The 25,750-nt window shown below is 43.6% G+C and overlaps 1 long non-coding RNA gene across 3 annotated transcripts in view; it reads left to right on the top strand.

The window, feature by feature from the left end:
* Positions 1-25,750, top strand: part of LOC145713881 (uncharacterized) — a 136,245-nt gene that overhangs the window by 72,334 nt on the left and 38,161 nt on the right. The gene's annotated exons all lie outside the window — the stretch shown is intronic.

The raw sequence follows: 25,750 nt of genomic DNA, 5'->3' as shown, positions 1-25,750 counted from the left end.
ACTGGGTAGATCTTTTAAGTGTTCATTTATGTACCCACAAACTAAGCATCAGAAAGGGAAAAAGGAGATAACTGGCCCCGGGTCACAGAGCTAGTGAGAGGTGGAACCGGGATGCGAAGATTTCCAACCTCAGCTTTGGTACTAACAATGCCTGGAGATTTGTGAAAGTGTTCTGAGGTTGGTGACTTTTTTTTAAATGATAATGGAGTCTGTTATAATTTCAACCGTAAAGGCCTTAGATGTGGACTAGGTGTTTGGGGCAGTTTGTGGAGATCATCTGGACCTGTTTTGGCATCAGTCCCTTGGTTGCTTTATCACCCAGCTGACTACTTAGCCTTACGGTTGGTGGCGTTCACCATTTTACAGCTTTCAGTTATTTTCATTCACTTGTGTAATTTATCATCACAATGGATTATGGGTTAAAGAGAGGAGGCATTATGAATATGATTTAGAATAGAGTGAGCTACTGAACTCTGCACTTAAAAATGGCTAAGATGGTGGGGTGCCTGGGTGGCTCAGTCAGTTGAGTGTCCGACTCCGGCTCAGGTCATGATCTCACAGCTTGTGAGTTCGAGGCCCGTGTCGGGCTCTGTGCTGACAGCTTGGAGCCTGGAGCCTGCTTGGGATTCTGTATCTCCCTCCCTCTCTCTCTGCCCCTCCCGTGTTCGTGCTCTGTCTCTGTCTCTCAAAAATAAATAAACATTAAAAAATTTTTTTTAAATGGTTAAGGGGTGCCTGGGTGGCTCAGTCACTTGGGCACTTGGGCATCCAACTTTGGCTCAGGTCATGATCTCTCTCAGTTTGTGAGTTCAAGCCCCGTGTCGGGCTCTGTGCTGACAGCTCAGAGCCTGGAGCCTGCTTCACATTCTGTGTCTCCCTCTCTCTCTGCCCTCCCCCACTCGTGCTCTCTCTCTCTCTCAAAGATAAATAATAAACATTAAAAATATATAAAAAATGGTTAAGATGGTAAAAAACAAATAGAACGATCTAATGAGGGACATAAAAATGATAGTTCTCAATTGTGACCTCAGACCTATAAGGTATATTCATATTCTCGTTTCTTAATACATCAAGATATCTCTAGCTCTTCTAAACAAAAGTTAAAAGGAGAAACTTGTATCTGATTTTCCTTTTCTTTTATTGGGAATAAAATTATCCAAACCCACAGTGTGTTATTTCTGGAGAAGTACTTGCAAATAGCAGCCAGAAAGTGCTCATGACTCCTCTTTTAGAAACAAACCATGAAAATTACAATAATAAAGTAATTGATTTTTTTAAAGTGCAAAATTCAAGAATTCCAAATACCAGCTCATGGAAGATGTTTGGAGGGCAGTTACACACAGTTAAATATCAATATAGATATTAATACACATTTGGTCCCCAAACACAATATTGATATGTCATTTTGAATTTATAGCTAAACCATGCTCTTTCCTGTATACTGAATTGAAAATAAGTAGCATCCCCCGCTTGCTAAATGGGGGAGAGTCAAACTTTGTCCTCATGTATTATGAGTATTATTAAAGGATATATTAAAATAGAAATTATAATACAATCTTTAATAGTATTCAGATCTAAATTCATTTTTAAATTGCTTCCTGTTATATATCATGCTAAAATAACACAGTGATCTAGCATTTTCCTGGAGGCTATGGGATTACACGTTTCTTTCTTTTTTTTTTTTTTTAGTTTATTTTTTGAGAGAGAGACAGCAGGGAAGGGGCAGAGAGAGAGGGAGAGAGAATCCCAAGCAGGCTCCATGTTGTCAGCACAGAGCCCGACACGGGCCTTGAACTCACCAACTGTGACATCATGAGTCGTGAAATCACGAGCTCCAGAGTCGAATGCTTAACTGACTGAGCCACCCAGGTGCCCTGAGATTACAAATTTCTGTGAATACACTTTATAAGGATCGATACTGGAAGTATGGGATGACCTCTTTGGAGAGAGTAAGGTCGGTTGGTGTGTGTCTGTTTTCTGTTAGGGCTTTTATGCTAACATCATTTCTAGTGCAAGTAACAGAAATCTAAATCAAGCCAGTTTAAGCAAAAAGAGGGGTTTACTGGCTCAGGAAACTGCCATGTCCAGAAAGTAGAGCTTGTCTCAAGGGCTGGAAGACGTCAAATATATCAGAAGGCTGGGACGCCTGGGTGGCTCAGTTGGTTAGGCGGCAGACTCTCAATTTCGCCTCAGGTCGTGATCTCACAGTTGGTGAGTTTGAGCCCCGCATCGGGCTCTGCACTGACAGCACAGAGCCTGCTTGGGATTGTCTCTCTCCCTCTCTCTGCCCCTCCCTTGCTCGTGTGGGCTGTCTCTCGTGCGCGCTTTCTCTCTCTCTCAAATACTGAGAACAAACTGAGGGTCGATGGGGGGTGGAGAAGGCAGGAAAGTGGGTGATGGGCATTGAGGAGGGCACCTGTTGGGATGAGCCCTGGGTGTTGTATGGAAACCAATTTGGCAATAAATTATATTAAAAATAATAAAAACAGGTGCTAGAAGGAAAGAAAAAAAGCCTCTTCACATTCCTGTGTCCTTTGAGGGCCAGGGACTCAGGGGCAGGTGGGTACCGGCAAACAAAATGGGATGTGCCTGAATGTGCCTGATACACGTTTCCCCACGTGCAGAAGCAAGGCTACAGCCGTGACCTTGTCTGGGAGTCAGACGGGCCAGGAGAGAGGTTCCCCTCACCCGCATCCTCCAGCCCACGTCCTAGGCAGCATGTCAGCCTTCCTGCGAATCCGGGCAGATGTGAATGGGATTTGAGTAGCAATGTGTAGGAGTCTAGAGAAGCTGGCAAAAGAGAACTAATTTTATTTAGACTTCAAGAGAAAAATCGGCTGTGCCAGCCTCTGAAGTAGCACTCACTCTCCTCTCCAGCAGGACTTTCGACAGTGATGGCGATGCTCTGTATCTGTGCTGGTCCATTCTGGTAGCCACTAGCCACAAATGGCTGTCGAGCACGTGAAATGTGGCTAATGGGACCGAGGACATGACATTTTAATTTAATTCAATCTTAATTTAAATTTAAGTAGCCACGCATGGCTACAAGCCGCCAACTTAGACAACACAACAACGTCTGCCAAGTTATCTTGACTCGCGGCAGAGGACTAGGAGATTTATATAGGGTTAGGTCCTGCTTGTCATCGTGAAGTTAGTCCAGCATATGGGGTTGAGACGAGATCAATCCATATAAAATGCATGGGGAGCAAGACAGGTCAAAGTTAGCCAAACAAATGAACACATGAATAAATACAATGTGATCAGAGGAGGGAGGGATCCAGGTCAGCCACAGATATTAGAACTAGACCGTCTGGATTGATTGCTAGTTCTGCCACTTTCTGGTTGTGTGATTCTGGGCAAGTCGCTTACTATCTGTGTGCTCACTTTCTTTATCGTGAAACGGAAATGATAAAATTGCCAATTTTCTGGGTTGCTGTGAGGATGAAATGGCATACTATTCGTGGAGTGTTTCGAACAGTATCTGGGATACAGTAAGTGCTAATTAAGTCTTAGCTGTTACCAAAGGGGACAAGAGATGACAGAGGAGGGAAAAGGGCACCAGCTTTCATGATCTCCATGCATGCAGGCACCTTCTTTATTTTTATTTATATAAAATTTTTTTAATGTTTATTTATCTTAGAGAGAGAGAGAGAGACAGAGACAGAGTACGAGTGGGGGAGGGGCAGAGAGAGAGGGAGACACAGAATCCGAAGCAGGCTCCAGGCTCTGAGCTGTAAGCACAGAGCCCCATGTGGGGCTCGAACTCATGAACCACGAGATCATGACCTGAGCTGAAGTCAGACGCTTAACCGACTGAGGCACTCAGGTGCCCTTGTGGGCACCTTCTTTAAATGTAACTGAGACCCCTTGTGAACAAGTTGGTACTGAGCAGAAATGTTACTTATGGTGTCATTAGCTATTTGCATTCAAAATTTAATCCCAGTGTAGTTAACATACAGTATCATATTAGTTTTAGGTGTGCGAAATAGTGACTCGACAATTCTATACGTTGCTCAGTGCTCACTGTGACAAGTTCACTCTTAATCCCCATCACCTGTTTTACCCATCCACCCCCACCCACTTCCCCTCTGGCAGCCGCCAGTGTGTTCTCTGTAGTTAAGGGTCTCTTTTTTTCATTTGTCTCTTTTTTCTTTGTTTCTTCAGTTCCACAGAGGAGTGAAATCATGGTTATCTGTCTTTCTTTGACTGACTTACTTCACTTAGCTTTATACTTTCTAGATCCATCTATGTTATTGCAGATGGCAACATTTCATTGTTTTATGGCTGAATAATATTCTATTCTCTCTCCATACCACATCGTCTTTATCCACTCATCTCTCGATGGACACTTGGGCTGCTTCCATAATTTGGCTCTTGCAAATAATGCTGCAATAAACATAGGAGTGCCCATATCTTCTTGAATTAGTGTTTTCATATTCTTTGGGTAAATACTCAGTAGTGGAATTACTGGATCATGTGGTAATTACATTTTTATTTTTTGAGGAATCTCCATACTGTTTTCCAGGGTGGCTGCACCAGCTTGCATTCCCACCAACAGTGCACAGGGATTCCTTTTTTCTCCACATCTTAGCCAACCCTCGTTGTTTCTTGTTGATTTTAGCCATTCTGGCAGGTGTGATGTGATAGCTCATTGTGGTTTTGATTTGCATTTCCCCGATGAGAGATATTGAGCATCTTTTCATGTGTCTGTTGGCCATCTGGATGTCTTCTTTGGCGAAATGTCTGTCCGTGTCTTCTGCTCATTTTTAATTGGATTATTTTGTTTGTGTGTGTGTTGAGTTATGTAAGTTCTTTATATAGTTTAGATACTAACCCTTTATCAGATATGTCATTTGGAAATACCTTCCCCCGTTCTGTAGGTTGTCTTTTTGGTTTTGTTGGTTGTTTCCTTTGCTGGGCAGAAGCTTTTTATCTTCATGAAGTCCCAATAGTTCATTTTTGCTTTTGATTCCCTTGCCTCGGGAGACATATCTAGAAAAACATTGCCGTGGCTGATGTCAGAGAAATTACTATCTGTGTTCCCTTCTAGGATTTTTATGGCTTCAGGCCTCACATTTAGGTCTTTCATCCGTTTTAAGTTTATTTTTGTGGGTGGTGTGAGAAAGTGGTTCAATTTCATTCTTTTGCATGTTGCTGTCCAGTTTTCCCAACACCATTTGTTGTAGAGACTGTGCTTTTCCCATTACATCTTCTTGCCTCCTCTGTCGAAGATTAATTGACCATATAATCGTGGGTTTATTTCTGGCCTCCCTATCTTGTTCCATTGATCTATGGGTCTGTTTTTGTGCCGGTACCATACTGTTTTGGTTACTACAGCTTTGTAGTTTATCTTGATATCTGGGGTTATGATACCTCGAGTTACGTTCTCTTTCAACCTAAGCAAGGGGTGATCTTGAGTGAAGTCCTAGCCTCAGAGGAGCTCAGAGGGTAGGTTACACCCCACGAGTTTATCCCAGATGCAAGTAAATCACCTGTGCTTTCAGAAGCCCACACCTGGTAGTCATTGGCTAAGCTCTACTTCGGGGAACCTAAAACCCCAGGCACGTCTGCCCTCCGCATGATGGGCAAAGCACTGTCGGAAGCCAGGAGAGCACGCCGGAACAGTGAAAGGGATGGACTGTTTGGAGGAAGCACCTCCTGTTGTCCACTGAGTGCTATGGCTTTTGCTGAACAAGGGTGAGATATTAAGTCTTTGGGGGTAAACCGATGATGCTGATTGCTGTCTGCTCGCACCTCTGAGCGGCGGATCTCAAACTTCGGACTGTAAAAGGTCCCTTGAGAAATTGTTTCAAATGTAGATTCCCGGACCTCATCTGCAGACATTCTGATTCGGTTGATAGTGCCCAGGCAAGTTCATTTTCAACATGTTCCCCAGGCAATTCAGGTGCAGGGCTCTTTGGGAACCACTGCTTAGGGGCTGGTGGAGGCTGGCAAGAGGGTAGTGAGGGGGAGTGGTCAGGCTGGTCTGTAGGCAGGGTCGCCGGGGGCACTTAATCAGTGCAATCAGGTGTCCACTCAGGAACAGCCATGGAAAAACACGGAAACCACTACACAAGACCCACTTCCTGAGGAGGCGCAGAGTGAGATGGCTAGTCGGGGATTGGGGAAGCTGCACAACAATTGCCCTGACTGGTCATTATGTGAGCCTCGAGGGAAGGGGTGATGTGATTTACACAAGTACAATTAGCAGGTGTCTTAAGCTGAGTTCCCCTCGAAGCCCTGAGACTAGGACTCAGGTGCAAGCGGTTTACCTGGGAGGTGGTGCCGGGAAGCCCCAGCAGGGAAGTGGCGAGGAGCCCCCAGTACAGGGTCAGTGATTGGTGTCCGTGAGCAGGTGGCCACTATGCGCCACCGGGCACTGGGGACATCTGGGAGACTGTGTTGCACGGATCTCTGAACTGTCCCACTTGGTAGTGAGAAGCTGGGGTCTTTTGCCGTGAAGTCCCTTTTCTCCGTAGTTGAGGGCTGCCCCTTGGAACTGCTGGCCCCTAGATTTGTGGCGAACACCCTCTGCAGTGGACGAGCCCAGGCGGAGTGATGGACGCTGGCAATGAGAAGCCACCTGCAAGTGCGGGCCTGGTGAGTGCTGAGTCAATCAGGCAGGACACCAAACGCGTCTGCGGTGGGGGCGGGGGGCTGGGAAGTGGTCGTCTCACTGTAAGGACACTGCAGGCACTCAGTCGCCTGCCACCTGCAGAGTCGCGCTTAGATGGCCCTGCTCCAGTGCAGCCAGGGGGCGGGCTTTGTCCGCGGCGCTGCTCGGTCCCTCCGCTGCAGGCCCTGCTGCCTTCGGTGGGCCTGCTCAGCCTGGCAGGATTTCCAGGCTGACCTCAGCCAGGGAACTGTCAGAGGTCCGGTCCTCCGGTGCATCAGATTCCGGGACCCTTGGGCTGGTGGTGCTCAGAAACTAGTGTCCCCAAGGTAAGGAGGCAAGAGCTTCCCCCCCACCCCCTTGCCGTGTACATTTTCTGTTCACTCCATGGATGGACCTTGGAGCGCCACCCGGTCCTCAGAAGATGCATCCCTGCCCCTACTGTGCCGGGCTGAGCTCACGGGGAAAGCTGTGAGGTGCAGTCAGCATTTGTGGAGTTCCTTCTGGAACTGCCTTTTCTATCCATTTCTTCCTAGCGTCATCTCTGGTCTTGATCCTTCACCACTGTCTCTTGTTTACCTCTCATTACCTTATGGTGCTGATGAAGGCCGGCCCCCTGGTCCACACCGGATCCACCGATCCTTGTCGTCAGTGAGGCGTGATAGGAAACAGGAGAAAATGACAAGGACAATTGGACTTAGTCAAGAAAGGGATCCCCAGGCACGTCCCCAAAGTTTAGGGAAGAAGACTTGTAAAAACGTTAAAGATACGTGGGCATGAGCTCCTGGCCAGAAAGTCTAAGAGATAGAGATGAGCAAGAGAAAATGGGTGCCAAAAAACCTGCTCATGATACTTACCCACAGAGGAAGCTGGAGAAGAGAGAAAATGGGCTGATCTCAGGAACCCATCCAGGCTGCAGAGAGGGCTCTTCTGTAGCCTTCATTTTAAAGGGCTATGTACAAAAACAGAAACCTGGCATCAGTAAAGGATAAGCACAAAGCATGCCATAAACGTATCAGAAATCAAAAGACTAGAATAAGCTCAGACTTGAGAATGACACTAATGTGGCCATAAAAAGGCTTTTATGCTATATTTGAGCCAGAAATAAAACGAGGAAAGGATAGGTCCTCTTGGGGCGAGTGAAATGGTAAAAACAAGTGGCAGGGAGAAAGAACCATACGGCTCCTGGTTTGTTTCCCCCTTTATTATTGTTTACTAACGGGAGCGCTCTTGAAACTGGAAAGGGTAAAAGGCTCTTGGTTAAAGCAGAGGTAGGTGCAGAAATAGAAAAGAGTCACTGCGTGTTTAGAACAAGTTCAGGTCAGGCAGTCTGTAGGTGGAAGGGGCTGTTACGGAGGGTGGTGCATTCGGTTTTGTACGTAAAGTTTTCAAAGAACGTTTGTCTCAAAAAAAAAAGGAGAGGGCACCTGAGAAACGGTGGATCTGAAAACCATGGCAAATGAAAGCTGTTGGTGGCAGGTGGCTTTAGCCAGGAAATGGGGGAGGGTTGGAAGAAGCACATTCATGCTAGCACCACATGTGTGAAGGGATGCCATTTAGGAAAAACTAGACTGTGCTATGGTAGGGTAGAGAGTGGAATTAAGCCCAGTGGGTTGACATTCTGTATTAAAACTTCGAAATGTTTAGGGGCACCTGGGTGGCTCAGTCGGTTAAGCGTCTGACTTTGGCTCAGGTCATCATCTCGCCGTTCCTGATTTCGAGCCTCGCACTGGGCTCTTTGCTGACAGCTCAGAGCCTGTTTCGGATTCTGTGTGTGTGTGTGTGTCTTTCTCTCTCTGTCCCCCCCTCACTCGCACTCTGTCTCCCTCTCTCTCTCAAAAATAAACAAACATTAAAAAATTTAAAAAACCCCAACTTCCAAATGTCTAGAAGCAATTACCATTGAACATCTGCCTCAAAGCAACGATGTCTCCACAACAGTAAAGTCCAAAGTGAGAGTAACTGAGTTTGTCAACGCTGTTGTAGACAGAAGTTTCTTTTAAAAAAATTTTTTTTAACGTTTATTTATTTTTGAGACAGGGAGAGACAGAGCATGGACCGGGGAGGGTCAGAGAGAGGGAGACACAGAATCCGAAGCAGGCTCCAGGCTCTGAGCCATCAGCCCAGAGCCCGACACGGGGCTCGAACTCACAGACCGCGAGATCGTGACCTGAGCCGAAGTCAGCTGCCTAACCGACTGAGCCACCCAGGCGCCCCCAGAAGTTTCTTAATAAAACTATGGGTCCCCTCTACAGGAAAATGCCCATATGTGCCAACACACCACTTTCTATGTTCAACTTCGAGGAGTTCACTGCCCCTAAAGCAGGATCATGCTCCTCAGGTTAAGAAGACCACAACTCAAAGGATTCTTCTATTTCTAAAATGTAGTGATTCAAAGTCCTTTCCCTAGAAGCTACATTTTCGCAGATCTCTCCCAGGCAGCCTTTTGTAAATATGTTCATGGCTTCAGACAAAAAAAAAAAAAAAAAAGAATGGAGTGCTAATTTCATGAAACCAGCTGATTATTCAGGCCAACCCAAGATTTTCTGTTTCCTAAATGCCTGATTTCCACCTTGAGGCAGAACTTTCTCTCAACACCTGTGTGTTTGACACTTAACATAGACGATCCATTGCCAAGTCCCAAAGGTTCAACTTTTTAAATCAGGAAAGGACCGATTCCAAATTGTTTGCCTCTTGATTTCAGCTCTGTCAGCGTCAGGTCAAAGCAATGTTGTAATACGTAGAAGCACCACCAGATGGCACTCTTGGGAAAGTCTTGCTTCCAGGCTGGTTTCTTAGGTCTGACGTCTGTTCTAAACATAGCCTGGTAAAATGCTTGGGGAAGAGGGGAGAGGATCTGTTAGGGGGGACGAAAAACACCAATGACAGGACAGCCCTTGCGCTTGCCTGAGTTTTGGTATACAGAGGCAAGCCTTGATTACTTTTTTCTACTTCTTAATGATTAGCTTTTAGAGGCTGATGCATAGATTTATGTAATACGTAAGCATTTCTTTCATACACATACATACGTTTTCTGCCTCTTCTGATGCTCCATTTGACTTAAAAGCTGCTCATCATTTGGGGGAAGAACCTGTTCCTCTTTTGGATTATAAACTTGCACATTCATTCTCTTATTGCGTCTGTTCCCTACTTCAATTCCAGTAAGAATATTGAGTTTGCACGGAAGCATCGCAAAAGGCCTTTCTGGGAAGGGAATAGCTTGGTTAGATCAGCTCTCTCTGCTGTGAACACGAGGCCAACTGGAAAGATCAAAGAGAAAGGAGAGGGCAGAAGGCTTGCGTGGAAAGCAGGATTATCCCTGAAACTGACATAGCTGTTCCATCTTCTGTCTTGCTCTTTCCAAATTTTTCTTAAAAAATCATTAAAAAAAAAACATGCTCATGCAACCTTAGGTCTTATGTTTCCCTTTCTTACTTTACTCCTTGGTGTGGTGTTTGCTGCCACTTGATAAGCTTACTTAACTGAGAGAATCATGGCCATTTTAATACAGTTATCTTTGTTGAGAAAGGACCGTCCATTGGTTTGTGGTCTTGAGCAGGCAGCCAGCAGAAATAAGAAGCTCAGAACAGATGCCGTGTTTCTTTGGGGCATGGCTTTGGCCAGCCCTCCTTTCTGTTTTGTACCTGCAAGTGGAAAATCACCACTTTAATGAGCCACATACCCTGTGGGAAAAAAAATGTTTGAAATTACCCAGTAGAGGAAAACCTTCTTTCCAAGATCTGTGAGAGGTAGTGCAGAACCCCACCAAGTTCAAAATGGGAGATTCTTTTCTTCTAACATTTTATTTCAAAGATAATTCTGCTAGAAACCTGGCTTTCTGAGCAAAGAGGCATGAACAGAATCCCAAAATGGTTCAGCTAGGGCAAAGCAGGCATATCATCATTTAGAAGGCGTCTTTCCTGGCCTGGCTCTGCTGGGTGTTACGGGGAACGCAGAGATTAAAGAGACACTGTTCCTCTCCTCTAGGAGCTTCCAACCTAGTGGGAAAGACAAACATACAGAGACCCTATGTTATGCCTGGAATTATACTTGAGTGCCAAAAGCAAAATAAAAATAAAGTACAGCTCTGGCTGGCTGGGCAGGGCTGCAGCAACTGAAAAATCTAAAATGCACACTGTTAGCAAAGTCAAATTGTCCTTTGTCCTTGAAATGTGAGTAACTGGCTGGATGTGGGCTATTTTTCTTCTTTTTTAGACTTTACTGTTCTATGTAAAATTTCTAAAATAAGCATGTTTAGGTGGGTTTTTTTTTTTTGCCCTCACTATAAAAGCAAGTGGGAGTCTGAAGAGGAAAATGTATACTTATTATTTTTTATTTTTTGCAATACTCTTAGTATGTTAACAAAAGCAAACGCTTATTTGGTGGTTACTATGGTGCCGGGTACTCTTCTAAGTGCTTTTATATATTAACTTGTTTAATTCTCCCAGCCACCCTATAAGAGAGGGACTCTTATTAAACCCACTTTATAGAGGAAGTAATTGAGGCACAGAGAAATTAAGTAGCTTGCCTGGCTTACATCAGGATTCAAGTGGCTGAGCAGGCTGGCTCTAGAGTTTGAGCCACCTAATTTAGTGGACATTATGGAGGAAGAGTTTTCCTCCTAGATTAATTTCTCAAGTAACTGAAGCTTGTCATTCTGTCTCAGGATTGGGCCAGAGAGTGATCCATTCCTGAAGCAGGATGGCACAGGAAAGGAGATGCTAGGATTGGAAAGTCAAATGCAAATGGCTCAGTTACTTGGAGGAACCTCCAAGCGGAGAACAGAGTTTCCAGCTGGTTGCCTTTGCCTGGCCGAAAGAGTTCTGGGCAGTAGTGATTTCTTCTCTAGGAAAGCTGCTGACCCTGGGGAGATAACATGAGGAAGGAGTTGCCGCAGGTGAGTAGAAGACCCTGGAGAAAGGCATTAGGGTTTGGGTTTGGGTTGAGATCAGAGTCATGTAATAGGGCCTGGGGTTAAAGAGCCAGGCAGAGTTTGCTGTTTGGATTACCTTTAGGGGTTTGGGTAATGATTTGAGTTAGGGTTTCTGGTTAGTATTAGAGGTTGGGAGTTAGGGTTAGCTGTTAGGAGTTAGAGTAAGGTGTAGGGTTAGAGATTAGGATTGGGAGTTATGGTTCGTGTTAGAGTCAGGGAAAGCAGTCAACATCCAGCTCTTTTGAGGCTGAAAGCTCTCACCGCTTGCTGGGTCTGAGAGAAGACATGAAAATCTGGGAGGGTGATTCTCAAGAGCAAAGCAAGACCCCACACCCAGGGGAACCTCAGGATTACAGCCTACTAGATGGGGTCTCCTGTATAAGCAGAGCCTGGGCACAAGGCGAAGTCCAGGAACCATAACCAGGATGTGCCCACAGTCAGGTGACCTGCTACAATGGCCACCTTGTAGGATGGGCCCTGGGAACTGAGGGCAGGGTTGAGCTGCAGAGTGAGGTCCAGGGTAAGTTTCTGTGATTTAATTTTTCATAATGACTGTGTTTAACAACTGACCTGCCAAATTCCTGAAAATTTAACAGTCGGCCCTTGCAGGCTGGTGTGTCTGCTATAGCACGCCAGTGGTCTGACCTCCTATCCAATTCTTCGTATACTCACCACAGCTGTCTGTACATCATGGAAGCTTCTAGTCACACTTGAATATCCAGGAGAAATTGGGTTCTTCGATGTCACCCATTTAGAAGGGAAACAGCTAGAAGTATGTCAGTCACCACGTTCTAGTTATGGGCATTGTAGAAACAGGTGTCCTACAGTTTAGTTTGAAAACAAGGAGGCAGATGGATAAAGATGTGTGAGGTATATAGAGTATGGAGTATTACTCAACCATAGAAAAGAATGGAATCTTGCCATTTGCAATGACGTGGGTGCTAAGCGAAATAAGTCGGAGATAAATACAACATGCTTATTATGCTAAGCGAAATAAGTCGGAGATAAATACAACATGATTTCACTCTTATGTGGAATTTAATGAATAAAACAGATGAACATGGTGGGGTGGAAAGAGAGGCAAACCAGAAAACAGGTGAATAACTATAGAGAACCAAGTGAGGGTTGCTGGAGGCGAGGTGGGAGGGGGGAATGGGTTAAATAGATGATAGGTATTAAGAAGGGCACTTGTGATGAGCACCGGGTGTTGTATGTAAGTGATGAATCGCTAAATTCTACTCTTGATACTAATATTACACTGTATGTTAATTAACTGGAATTTAAATAAAAACTTGAAAAAGAAAAAAAAATTATAAAAGGAAGCAGAGGGGCCCCTGGGTGGCTCGGTCAGTTAAGTGTTTGACTCTTGATTTCAGCCCAGATCATGATCTCATGGTTTTGTGTGATTGAGCTCTGCTTTGGGCTCTGCACTGATGGTACGGAGCTTGCTTGGGATTCTCTCTCTGTCGCTGCCCCTCCCCAGCTCACTCTCTCTCTCTGTCTCTGTCTCTGTCTCTCTCTCTCTCTGTTTCTCTCTCTCAAAATAAATGAATAAACTTAAAAAAAAAAAAAAAAAAGGAAGCCGAGAGGGGCGCCTGGGTGGCTCAGTCAGTTGAGCATCTGACTCTTGATTTCGGCTTGGGTCTTGACCTCAGGGTCGTGAGTTCGAGCCCTGTGTTGGGCTTCACACTGGGATGAAGCCTACTTAAAAAAAAAAGAAAAAGAAAAAGGAAGCAGAGAAATATCCTTAATATTGTTCTGTATGTAAATGCATGGGCCTTTTGGCTATGAAGATGATACTCTAGAACAAGTATTTTATCTCATCACAGTGGAGGATGCAGGCTGAAACCTTCCCACACCCCACTAAATACTTACTGCCAGCTGCTGCCTGTGCCTGCGTGTCCTCATATATCATTCAGCTATTGCCACGATTACGATGTATAATAAAGCACCCCAAAACTCTTCCTCCTGCATCTGCAGATTGGCTTATCCAGGCCAGTGATGACTGGGCATGAATTTAAGATGCAGTTTGAGTCTAGGTCTATTCCAGGTGTTCCTCATCCTCTTTGAACTAGCATGTAGACCTGGGCCGTGTTCTGCTCACAATAATGGCAGAAACACAGGAGAACAAGCCCAACCACACAGGGGCATTTCAGCCTCATTTGCGTTACATTTGCAAACATCTCATTGGCCAAAGCACGCCACATGGCCAAATCCAGTATCAATGGGATGGGGAAATACTCTGCTTCTAGTGAGAGGAATTACAGAGCCTCAAGACAAAGAGTATGATGTGGGAAAGAGTGAAGAATTGAGGACAATAACTGCCATACCACATGTTTACCAAATGGAATCACCCAGGGATCAACTTTTGACCCTGAACTCATTCTTCAAATCTGTTGGCCTAACAAGCCTTGGACTATATAGACAGAGAAGGAAGATAATTGCTATTTTAATATACAATACCACAGAAGATATCATCCCTCAAATCTGGTATCTTAGAGCAAACCTTTTCCAGCTTTTTTAGGCTGTACCCTACACATCTGGGAATGTGTGGGAGTAGGCGCTTCCTCATGTCTCCATCATTGGTCATCTGTTCACTGGTCTGGCCAGTTTTTCTGCCCATTTCCCTTGCCATACACCTGTCATCGATCTTTTTCCACCCATGATGGCCACCCCCTCCTCCATGTTATGGGGTGACAGAGACTATCTACTTGACCAAACTTGGATCACTTTCTTCCAGGTTCTTTTTTTGAGTAGGCCTTGGCCTTAGGCTTGGTCCTTGGCCTGGTTAGTCAAGTTGTAGCAAGAATCCTGCTGAGTCAATTTACCTAAAACTCAAATCCTTGGTATCTGATCATCCTTGATCTCTGGTCAGATTTCTCAATCTATACTCTTGATATCTTCTTTTATGATCCTTGCCTGCCTTCAGCAAGAATCCTGTTGAGTTGGTCTAGCTAAAATCCTGCCAGCCTTGATGTATCCTCTTAGTAATTTTCCATTCACTGACCTCGCCTTGCTTCTTGGCTATAAATCTCCACTTATCCTTATTGTATTTGGAGTTGAGCCCAATCTGTCTCCTCTCCTGCAAAACCCCCATTGCAATAGGCCCCTTCTTGAGCAGCCTTCCTTACCATCTCCAACAAGTGTCCAAATACTTTTTTCTTAACAGGGGTGAAGGAAGAAAGCAGGAAATTCTAGGTGCTGCAGTGTCACGGTACAGTGGGCACCCAAATGCTTGGAAGACTTGGGTCTGAAATCCATACTTTTTGCTAATTAGTCATATGAATTTGGAGGAAGCTTTTGTGAATTTCAGTTCCCTCATTCGTGGAGTGAGATAATTCTACATATCTCACAGGATGTTGTGTGGTTTAAATGATCAACATTGTTAATACTTAAAATGATGCCTAGCACATGGAAGGCACTTAATAAATGTTTTTAGTTGGAAGACAACATCACCATTTGTCACACATCACAATGGCACAACATACGTTGGATACATTTTCAAATCCAGATTATAACTTCAAAACCTGTAGAGATACATTAGACTGTAAGCTATTTTCCAGAAAAATGTCCATTGTCTTTCCTGAAGGTCTAAGGCATAAGTCAGTGTCAAGATGACCTTGAACTGCCCTATGAAGAACTCGTAACTGGTTTTTCTGCACCTGGAGGATATGCAAGGGTTTTTTCATCCCTATCCTGGTGCTCAGCCTCTACATCTTTCTTCCTGTCCACAGCTGGGTTATGTGACTCTACCCATAACACACACACACACACACACACACACACACACACACACACCCCTTTTCTACATATGGCTATATCTTCCAAAATGGAAAACATTCTCACCTAAAGCCCAGGCAAGGAATTCTGGGAGGTTATGACCTTTAAGGCTTAGAATGACTCCTCACTGACAAATCTGAAATGAACCCATCTTCCACTGCCTTGAAGTGTAATTGTGCCTTTTTTTTTTTTGGTATTTTTATTTAATTTATTTTTTTAATCTACATCCAAGTTAGCATATAGTGCAGCAGTGATTTCAGGAGTAGATTCCTTAGTGCCCCTTACCCATTTAGCCCGTCTCCTCTCCCCCAACCCCTCCAGTAACCCTCTGTTTGTTCTCCATATTTATGAGTCTTCTGTTTTGTCCCCCTCCCTGTTTTTATATTATTTTTGTTTCCCTTCCTTATGTTCATCTGTTTTGTGTCTTAAAGTCCTCCTATGAGTGAAGTCATATGATATTTGTCTTTCTCTGACTAATTTCGCTTAGCATAATACCCTCTAGTTCCAGCCACGTAGTTACAAATGGCAAGATTTCATCTTTTTGATTGCTGAGTAATACTCCATTGTATATATATACCACATCTTCTTTATCCATTCATCCATCGATGGACATTTGGGCTCTTCCCATACATTGGCTATTGTTGATAGTGCTGCTCTAAACATTGGGGTGCCTGTGCCCCTTCGAAACAGCATCCCTGTATCCCTTGGATAAATACCTAGTGGTGCCATTGCTGGGTGGTAGGGTAGTTGTATTTTTAATTTTTTGAGGAACCTCCACACTGTTTTCCAGAGTGGCTGCACCAGTTTGCATTCCCACCAGCAGTGTAAAAGAGATCCTCTTTCTCTGCATCCTCTCCAACATCTGTTGTTGCCTGAGTTGTTAATGTTAGCCGTTCTAACAGGTGTGAGATGGTATCTCATTGTGGTTTTGATTTGTATTTCGCTGATGATGAGTGATGTTGAGCATTTTTTCATGTGTCGGTTAGCCATCTGGATGTCTTCTTTGGAGAAGTGTCTATTCATGTCTTTTGCCCATTTCTTCACTGGATTATTTGTTTTTTGGGTGTTGAGTTTGATAAGTTCTTTATAGATTTTGGATACTAATGCTTTATCTTGTATGTTGTTTGCAAATATCTTCTCCCATTCTGTCGGTTGCCTTTTAGTTTTGCTGATTGTTTCCTTTGCTATCCAGAAGGTTTTTTATTTTGATAAGGTCCCAATAGTTGACTTTTGATTTTGTTTCCCTTGCGTCCAGAGATGTGTTGAATAAGAAGTTGCTGTGGCCAAGGTCAGAGAGGTTTTTGCCTGCTTTCTTCTTGAGGATTTTGATGGCTTCCTGTCTTATGTTGAGGTATTTCATCCATTTTGAGTGTTTTTGTGTGTGTGTATGGTGTAAGAAAGTGGTCCAGGTTTATTTTTCTGCATGTCGCTGTCCAGTTTTCTGAGCACCACTTGCTGAAGAGACTGTCTTTATTCCATTGGATATTCTTTCCTGCTTTGTCAAAGATTACTTGGCCATATGTTTGTGGGTCCATTTCTGGGTTCTCTGTTCTGTTCCATTGATCTGTCTGTTTTTGTGCCATAATTGTGCCTTATTAAAATACATTGACAGTTGACCTGAAGCTGAGGAAGTTTGAAATAATCCTTGTCTCTCCAACTTCATGTGTAATTCAACTCATTGGACACTTACAGGAAATCTTCAAAGACAGAACTAGAGATCCAAAAAGAAGCATAGAGGTGAGAAAGATTGGAGTCCTGAAGAAAGGTCATTGGGCTTTTCAGAGGTGGTAAACCAGTTGGCTGGTGAAAAAACTGCTGAAGAATATTCTGTGAATATTCCTATATTGATGTTTCTACCTGACTCTATTTCCATCCCACCCTTTCCACAAAAAAGAGAGAAGGGTTATAATTGGTTACTTGGTAAATTTTCCTTCTTACTTCTTCACTTAACTCATGATGTATAGAGTTTGAAGGTTGCTGGCAGGGGGATGGGAAAATTAGCATAAGAAGGCCAAGGGCTTTCTGGAAGGGAAGGTACTGTCAGCATCAAGCTTCTTCTTTAGATTTGGAGTTAAATTCTTTTGAAGCGGACCTAAGCGACACAAGGCACACACTGGAGGTGGAGAATGGCAACAAGGATCCTGCGGTGCAGTTACTGTGCAGTGGTGGGCAAGACTAGAGCAGTGGGATGGCTGCAGCTCTGTATCAGAAATGGTATTCTGTACAACCTCTTACACTAACTTTGGCTGTATTTCTTGTGCTGTACTTTTCATCCTGATGACTTACTCATTCCCTAAGTAGAAGCCTGTCCCTCCCACTCCCCTTTGCCCATTTTGCCCATCCCTCCACCACCTTCCCCATTGTATGGTGACAGATTGTAGCTACACTTGTGATGAACATAGCATAATGTGTAGAGTTGTTGACCCACTATGTTGTACACCTGAAGCTAATGTAACATAGTTACATATAATGTAATGTAGTATAGGTGTGTCACCTATACTTTAATAAAAAATGTTTTAAAGAAAAAAATTAGTGGTATTTCTATGTCTACAGTATGGGGTACCAATGAACTTGTCCCAGTGTAGTTCTGGGGACAGGCTTAGCCTGGTAAAGTGAACACATGAATAGGTTCAAAGAGCCCTGGCCCCTGGATTTGTTCTTTTTCATATCACGTAACTTCTTTGTCTACCCTCCTTCTTTGGCAGCTGTAGTGGGGACAAGTGGTCCCATCAACTGCACTGTTCTTCTGGCTTGGTGATCTGGTGGCCAACTGGTGGTGATTGCAGTGTTCTCCAATGTCAGGAGGGTTCTGACTCCCACAAAGGCAGACATTTTCAGGCTGAACAGTGAAAATCCCAAAGGATTCTTATCATATGAAGGGATGACAGGAGAGCAGGAATAGATGGACTTCTATGAATCTGGGCAGATAAAGGCTCAAGTATTGCATTCTAGACAGTACTGAGGGGAGGGGAGGTTCACTTGAATTGGAAATCAAAGTCTGATACCCCAGGTATTGAGTAAATACAGGGCAAGAAAAAAATATCAATATGGAAATGTCTTCATTCATATATTCTCAGATGCTAATGGCATATACTCTTACGGTAGAAGTACATATTGAAGTACAGATTTTTGTCTTTTTTGTCATGGCAAGAAACACATAATACACAATTTACCACCTTACCAGTTTTGAAGTGTATAGTTCAATAGAGTTAAATATATTTACATTGTTGTGAGATAGCTATCCAGAACTTTTTCATCTTGCAAAACTGAAACTCTATACCCATTAAAAAACAACTCTTCTTGGGATGCCTGGGTGGCTCAATTGGTTAAGCGTTCGACCTTGACTCAGGTCATGATCTCACAGTTTGTGAGTTTGAGCCCCGTGTCGGGCTCTGTGCTGCCAGCTCAGAGCCTGGAGCCTGCTTAGGATTCTGTGTCTCCCTCTCTCTTCCTCTCCCCTGCTCACACTCTGTCTTTCTCTGTCTCTCAAAAATGAACGAACATAAAAAAAAAAATCTTTTAAAAAAAACATACTTTGAAGAGTCTGTCCTTCCTCCATTGAGTGGTCTCGGCACCTTTGTCAAAGACGATTAGACCATATAAGTTAAAGGTTTATATCTGGGCTCTCTATTCCATTGACATGCCTGTCTTTATCTCAGACCTTACTGTTTTGATTACTGTAGCTTTAAAATATGTTTTGAAATCACGAAATGTGAGTCCTTCATACTTTTTCAAAATTTGTCCTTTTTGAAAATTGTTCTGGCTATTTCAGGTCCCTTGGGCTTTTGTATGAATTTTAGCATTTTTTTCCATTCATGCAAAAAATGCTGTTGGGATTTGGGTAGGATTTACACTGAATCTGTAAATCACTTTGGGGAGGATTGACATCTTAATATTAAGTCTTCCTATCTATGAACATGGGATGTCTTTACATTTATTTGTGTCTTCTTTCATTTCTTTCATCAGTGTTTTGTCGTTTTCAGTGTATAGGTTTTTCATGTCTTTGGTTGGGTTTATTTCTAAGTATTTTATGCTTTTTGGTGCCATTGTAAATGGAATTGTTTGCCTACTTGACTTTTCAGACTGTTAGTGTATAGAAATGCAGCAGTGTTTCTGCATGTTCATTTTGTATACTGCAACTTTTCTGCCTTTGTTTATTAGTTTTAACAGGGTTTTTTTTGGTATATTGAATCTTCAGGGTTTTGAATTACAGATTTTTTAAAAGGCAGCCTCAGCGTAAGACAAAATATTAATGTCTGACTGAAATTATGGGTCTCTAAATAGTTCTTGTGAAAATAAGTTGAAACTTCACTAGAGAGACTTTATCCAGATTCCAATAAACCTGAAATTCATGGCACCATGTCTTTTCCCCCTCGAGGTAAAAAAGACTGGACTGATTGCATAATAGTTACCATTGTCCGTTATATAATGGAAGGAAGTGGGCAGACTTTTTCACTTATGTCTGTTAAAAGATTCATGCTTGTGACATTTTTGTTTTCAATGACATTTCTATTCCCTTACCCTTCTAGGGAGATTTATGATAACCCCAAATAGTTTTCATCATGCCAGTGCAGATTATAAAACATTGTATTAGGGCTTCTGGAGATTTCTGATTACAGTGAGTGTGTTGTATATGAGGCAGGCATTTCAGCCTCACAATTAAAAAGTTCACAGTAAGAATCAGTGGTACTAGTAAAGGAAAAGGTCTGACTTTGAGGTTCATCTTGTATAGGTCAGTGCCCAGCATATTCTGGTGATGCTCTTAGACATACTGTGGAAGAAACAGCCAGAAACGTATTTGCAAATCTCATTGCAAAGTAGGGATCTCTATCCTTGCTTATAAGCATTCTTCAGCTTAGAGATTATTGGCATTCTCAGTGATAAATGCACATGTGGAAGAAACAAAAATATTCTTACTTTGCTAAAATTTGAAAGAGTCACTTTTAACTTTGAGAAATATATTCTGAGACATTGATTCTGAACCTTTTGGGAATTGTGGCAACATCACTCGGTTAATTTTAAACATACCCCATTCTGACTCCATCAGAATTTTTACTTGCCAACATCAGAATTCACTCCCTCTAGCTTAAGAGGCTTATTCAAAATATTAAGGCGTGTTTAGAGTCTTTGGGAGGGTCAAAGACTCAGACTTGGAGGCTACACAGGTAGAGAGGCAGGCAAAGCTCACAACTGCTTCGTGCACCTGTGCCACAGGAACCTCCCTGCCAGTGTACTCCTCACCTTAGATACACACCATTCAGCTCTGAGTCCATGACACTCAGCTCAGTTTATCATTATTTTTTTTAAATGCTGAATTTGGATTTGAAAGCCTTACAATGGTCTTTAATATATAATGGTCTATAAAATTTCCTTGCTAACGAGTCTGTTTGAGTCAGGCCAGCTCCTCATATTCAAGAGCAGGAATGGAGACCCAAGTAGCTGACGTGGCTTGTGCAAGGTCTTGATTCTCTGACTAGTATAGAGGGTGAGGGTGAGGGTGAGGGTGAGGGTGAGGGTGAGGGTGAGGGTGAGGAAGGGATCGGTCTGCTCCAGTCTGTCAGGCGTTGAATGAAAGACATTGTTGGTGGGCATTGATACCATTACTGGACTCCCTTCGCTATTTTGTCCTTGGAAACATGAGATTTAGATTCTCTTCCCTACCTTAACCTGTCTATAACCAACTCAGGGACCTTGGGAAAACCATGCAATGTCTGGCTTCAGTATCCTTATCCCTAGTATCTCTGGAAAATCAAGCTTGAGCCTAATAATAAGCTATTATTAGCTTATTTTAATAATAATAATAATAATAATAATAATAATAATAATAATGAGTGTTCCACTAAGTACCACATGTAGGCTGGCTCATTTAATCCTCATAACCATACTGTGAAGCAGACATTTTCTTTCAGTTTGTTTTATGGATGAGGAAGCTGGGCATAAAGGGGTTTAGAACCTTGCCCAAAGAGGTAAAAATCAGAGCTCCCATTTGAGTAGAGCCCTGGCTAACACCAGGACACATGCTCTTAAACCCTGCCTCTCCATCTTGGGGGGAAAAGTCTAGCTTTGATACTCTGTTGTTCTCTGATTCAACCTTGATACCTCAGTGGGAATTGAATACCCTGTTTGTTTCTGGAAGACCTAGAATTGCCCGCCAAAGTGCGTTCTTTCTGGAATTGGCCCACCATGATGTAATGACACTTGGCCCTGTCTAACACGGAACAGTGTGGAGATTAACGAGGTGATTATCGGTAAGGGTTTTGAGCCTGTTTAATAAAAGCTTGATCTCGTGGGCTTCCATACGGGAAAAGAATTATTTTTAATAGGAGTGAGAAACTGATGAGCACTCAATAGCAAGAAGCATTTTGTTTTTAGATGGCGGTCTCTTAAACCATGAGCTATCATTTTGTTTAATGATTTCCAACCTGAATAAGCAGTATAACAAGTGAGCCTCAAAATCAGTTAGTCAACCAAAAGGCAAACATTTTCATAACCAGGAGATAGGGGAGCTTTACAGCCTTTAAACAATATAATCGGAGAACACCCCCTGCCATCTTACCAACTGGCAACATAAAGAACGTGGGTTTTAATCATTACACTGTGATAGCTGGAACAGCCAGCTGATGGGAAGCTCAAATCTACTTGATTCCCAGGGGAAAAAAGTAAGCTTAAAACTATGTGGTGTGTTTCTTTTATTTGTATGTTTTCAAATCTACTGCAGGGGATTAAGAATTCAAACACTATAAACATCACAGTCCAGTTACACCCTCTCCTCAAAATGATACGCTAAGCCCACTGGAAGATACACATAGGGACCATGGAAAGGAAGTTAAGCACAGGGGCCTGGCTTCCAGCTCTCGTCATGTTTGAGGGAGCCAACAACACGCGCTTTGGGCTAGGCCTTAGTTCTACTAACACCAATTCCATTCCTCCCTGGGACATTCATTGCTTTAGACATTTTGACGTTCCCCACGCATACCCCAGTCTCTATTAGGTCTCTCCTGCTTTCTGTCTCAAGGCACTTTGAACTTATCCTCATAACCTTACCCATAATTTTCCATCATTACTTGTGTCTGCCTCTCCCACTGTACTGTAAATTCCAGGTGTACCCAACCCCTAATGCAGAGTCTGGCACAGAGTAAGTGCTCAATAAATATTTGTGGATTTGAGTGTTCTTGTGGGGGAAATGGCAAGAATGGGAAAGAATTTTAAAAAATTTTTAATAGGATTTAAAATCTTCTTTCCTCTTTCTGATGTCTTCATAAAAATTCATGTTACCCAGCTAGATTTCAGTTTTAGAAATTTGTGCAGTAGGAGTCCGTATGGCCTCTACAGATGATCTGAGGATGTTATGAATATGTTTCCAGTGGCTCTTTTATCACCACTGCACTCCTTGGCATGGGAGGAGCCTTTAGCAGAGTTGGGATGTCTGTGACGTTTGTCTTCAGTCCTCTGATGCCACTTAGTTCATACCGGAGACCATAAGCACCCAGCACAGTGGCAAAACAGTGAGGTGTAGAGTCAGAAAGGTCCCAGTGCAAATCCTAGCCCCACTTTTGACTGGCTCTTTGGTTTTAGGCTATCATGGCAGCCATGGAAGTGTTCCACTTGGGGCTCTCGCTTTCAGAGCCTGCTTTACTGAGGTCCCGACTCTTGCCCCTTCTAGATCCACTGCTGCGTTTGCACCCAGGCTGTGCTTCCCTGCCAATGACTGCGCACATCAGTGTATCTGTACAGGCCTTTCCTGGGACATGCAGGACTCTTCCGATGGGCCGTCTTGGCTTGAGGACTCCCTGTTGGCCTGACTGAGACTTTCTTACAGCCATGCCACAGCCCAACACTCTTCCTTTGAACTTCTGCTTCCTTCTGTCTTTCCTCTAGGAGGGCCAGACCAGCATCACCATCTGAAGGCTCGGCCCTGCATTGTCCTGCTCCCTCCCCCTGAATTCTTTCCAGCACCGCCCCCCACCCCGACATCTCTTCCGTATCCAGTACCATCTTGGCATCTGCTTCTCGAAGGGCCCAATGAATTAACACAACTAGTCACTTAATAGCTCTGTGACTCAGTTTCCTCATCTATTAATTGTAGAGTTGCAGTGAAGTTCAATGTAAATAAGTTAAGAAAAGTGTCTGGCATCCTGTCACGCAGAAACAATCATTAGTTCCCGTCATTTGCATTCTATGGTATCCCCTCCTTCCCATTGACACGCTGTCACTATGGACATATCTTGTAGCTCTTCCCTTCAGGTCCCGGGGTATCATATGGCTAATGACCCCCCCTTCACCTGTGTTAATAATATACTAATGATAACAGTGTTTTAACAGGGGTCCTCTGTGGCATAACCTGTAAGTCATTCTAATAACGGAACAGTGTAAAGAAATCATGAAATGGTGGACTACCTTTGGCACACTTCTAAGTCCCCTTTCTGTCTCTCTTTCTCTTTCTACCCTCTTACTAGTGGGAAGAATAGCCCTCGGCTGTCTCTCCCCTGCCCCTAATAAAGCCTCTTGTCAGGGAGGACATGCCAGTGGAGGCTCCTTGTATCTACTCTGTATTTAGCTGCCTATTCTTCCTTCCCATAGGATGGGCCTGCCCTGGGAAGCTGGGAGTAGGAGCGAGGAGATTCCCAGTCTCATTGGCTCTAGTTGCTTTTCCATGCTGCTCTGGAACTTCCTTTTAGCACGGCATTCTCAGTGGCAGTCCCTCCCTTCTAGATTGGGCCTAAAGCTCTACTTGCACCAAAGTGGTTGACCAAATAGAATAGGGCTTGCTTATCCCTCTAAGCACACATGCTTCAAGCATAGCACGTTAGAAGGATCTGTTTGGTAGACAGGATGGCCTTAGTGTATAGGCAAGTAGTGGGCAAAGTCCACCTTTTCTGGTGCTGGAGACCCCCCACAATGTCTCCTTTGCTGCCCAGACCTCTCTGGGCTGACTGACCCACAGCAACTCGTAAATGGTCTTTTCCTCTAGGACAGACCTGGCATTCATTCATCTTGACTTCTAAACTAAGGCTACACTGAGGGCCTTAGCTTCATTCCTAGCTGATTTGAACTTTCTGAACCTCCCTGAGAACCTCCATCCCCAACCCTTCCTTTCAGTGTCTTCTGTTGCAGTTAGACTTGTAGTTCAGTTACATGTGAGACTTTCAGGCGACGTTTTCAAAAAGAACCACCTTCCTCTCTGTAGCCCAACAGCTCACAAGCTCCTTTATGATGGGCTGAGAGTACCATGCGGTGGCCTTGAAGTGTGCACAAGAAGCTGCCTGCACTGTTTCTCTCCCTTTGGTAGCACATTTGTTCCAAGGCCTTCAGGACCCACATGCATGGGCTCCTTGCCCTGCCTAGACTTTAACAAGTTAAAAGTTTAAAAACAAAGATTGAGACAAAGAGTAAATGCTGTTTATTGTAAAAAGTCAAACCATAAACAAGCCCACATAGCAGACATTGTGGGTGCCCCACCCACATCTCTTGGACCACACCATATCCATGCATGCCAGTGACTTCCTCCTCTCAGCCCCTGTGACTGTGAGCCTGAGGCCTACCCAAGCACAGGGCGGGATGGGGAATAAATGCCCCAGGAGTGGTTCTCAACCAACGGTGGCAGAAGTTGTTCCATCTTCCTTTCCCTTAGGGTGAGACAGCAATAAAGTAGGTTCTACACCAATGTCCGTTGCCTCAGTTGCCCACAGTGACAACCTGCTCACTGACACACGCTGTATTGATTTTCTTCCCTGTCTCATGTCCCCACTCCCCTCCCAGTGTTTCTTGGGTCCATCTCTCAAGCTACTTGTAACTCAAATTCTCATCTCCGCTTCTGCTTCTGGGGGAACCCAACCTAGAACAGCCTATATACTAAAGGATATTTTCAGAAAAAAAGCCTTTCCCATTGCTTATGGCAGCGAGCTCCAAAGTTTTTACTTGTGTACTTTCATTAGTACACACCCCTATTATGTTCATACTTGTTTATATATGACATACTGTCATTAACCAGTATATTAAGTCGCAGGCTATTACTTGGGCAAGACTTAGATCCATATTTCCAGTAGGTACCTGGATAATTTTGAGTTCTTTGAACAACTTCTTTTCAGGTATGAATAGGTGGTGTTTGTTTTGATGTCAAATATGGTAGACAAGGAAGGTTCTGGAAGGAGGAGAAATGCAACATTAGTTACATTGTCAGAAGGAGAAATCTCACATTTTCTGGCTGTTTGATTCTTTTTGCTTTGTTAACGTTATTTCCAACCAGGGCTTCCTTTGTGGGATTCTTCAAAATTATCTGTTTATTTTGTGAGGGTTGGTTTCATTATAACTAGAGACTAAAATGTGTAAACACATTTAATCAGCCAGGGAAAAAAACGTTGAGATGTTGGAATATGTTGAAAGCCAATGACGAGGCTTATCATCTTACCGTCCTCTTAGCTGAG

This window comes from Panthera onca, chromosome X (assembly GCF_046562875.1).
Source record: "Panthera onca isolate mPanOnc1 chromosome X, mPanOnc1 haplotype 2, whole genome shotgun sequence".
Lineage (NCBI taxonomy): Eukaryota > Metazoa > Chordata > Mammalia > Carnivora > Felidae > Panthera > Panthera onca.
This window is presented reverse-complemented; position numbering and strand designations above follow the sequence as displayed.